The following is a 1,486-nucleotide window of genomic DNA, read 5'->3' as shown; positions in this document are numbered from 1 at the left end:
AATAATTTACCTACATACATAAACACAATTTAAAATCCTTCAATTATTGGTCGTTTCGTTTTCTGTTATAAATAGAAGACTATTTTTTTAGTACTATAAAACCGTCCAATTTGCCCTTCATATTTATTTTGCCCGCGGAGTTAAATATAAGCTGTAACAAAAAGGCCTTAGCAGGATAAAAAAAGGTCAAGTTCGAGTCGGACTCGTACATACGAAGGGTTCCGTACGTACAATGTTTTTTAAAACAGTTCACTTATAAGTTTTAGCAACGCCTAGTAACCAAAAACGCTGGGAAAAAACACGTTTCTTGTATGACAACTCCCATTTATTTTTTAATTTTACTTATTAGTATTTGTTGTTATGGAGGCCACAGTAATACCTACATAATCTGTCAACATTTCAAGTGTCGTACACACAACATGTATGCCTAAATGGGGTAGGCAAAGCACACGAAACGTTACAGCTTCGGAGCCACTTTTAGCAATTTTAGGTTTTAAGTTTGACAAAAACGGTACAATAGTGACAGGTTGCTAGCCTGTGGCCTACGGTCCTCAGTCGCCTCTTACGACATCCACGGAAGAAATGGAGAGGTCTAATTCTAACCCGACATCACACGGGTAGCTATTACAGTTCAAGAGATAAAGCCCTGTGACAGACGGATGGACAGACAGACAGACAGACAGACAGACAGACAGACAGACAGCAGAGTCTCAGCAATAGGGTCCCGTTGGCCTAACCTTAAAAACTAAATAATAGTTACGAACCAGTAGAAGACAGACAGACAGACAGACAGCAGAGTCTCAGCAATAGGGTCCCGTTGGCACCCTTTGGGTACGGAACCCTAAAAAGGAGAAGTAACTCCCGTCAGGAATAAAGAAATATTCCAATATCGAGGGAAAAGAAAAGATTTATTCGTGACAACAGGGAAAAAAATATACAAAAATGATTTACAAATGTGCATGTCACAAAGTGGTCACAAATCAGTCAATTTTGTTTTATTTCAGATGTTTTAAAAAATTACAACTTGGGCAAAGTTATATCAAAGGTCAAAGTTGTACGGTTTTATAGTACTTTATATATATGTACCCCTATTATCTCATCATCTGAAATTACTATAGTTTCATTCAATAAATGAAAACTACATACCTGTTGGTATTCTTGTTTTTAGAAGCTCCACTAAAATTTCCACCCACGGAACGCTAAAAGAAAGATGCCTACGAAGACTTTATTTCGTTGTGTACATCATATTTATTTAGAACAAACTTTTTAACACAGCGTTAATAAATAAATCTAATCAGTCGGATATTCCTAAATTTCTTGCATATCAACATTAAACGTTTCTTCTTTTCTTCACCTTGAATATTGCATGACAGCACCAAGGCTACTTCAGCAATATAATAATTCCAGGCAAAGTTATATGCAGTTAGTTATCATTGAATCTGAAAGGAATTGTGCATTAATAAATACAGAAATAGTATTAGCAGAC

Source organism: Choristoneura fumiferana, chromosome Z, assembly GCF_025370935.1.
Source record: "Choristoneura fumiferana chromosome Z, NRCan_CFum_1, whole genome shotgun sequence".
NCBI classification, from domain to species: Eukaryota; Metazoa; Arthropoda; class Insecta; order Lepidoptera; family Tortricidae; genus Choristoneura; species Choristoneura fumiferana.
This window is presented reverse-complemented; position numbering follows the sequence as displayed.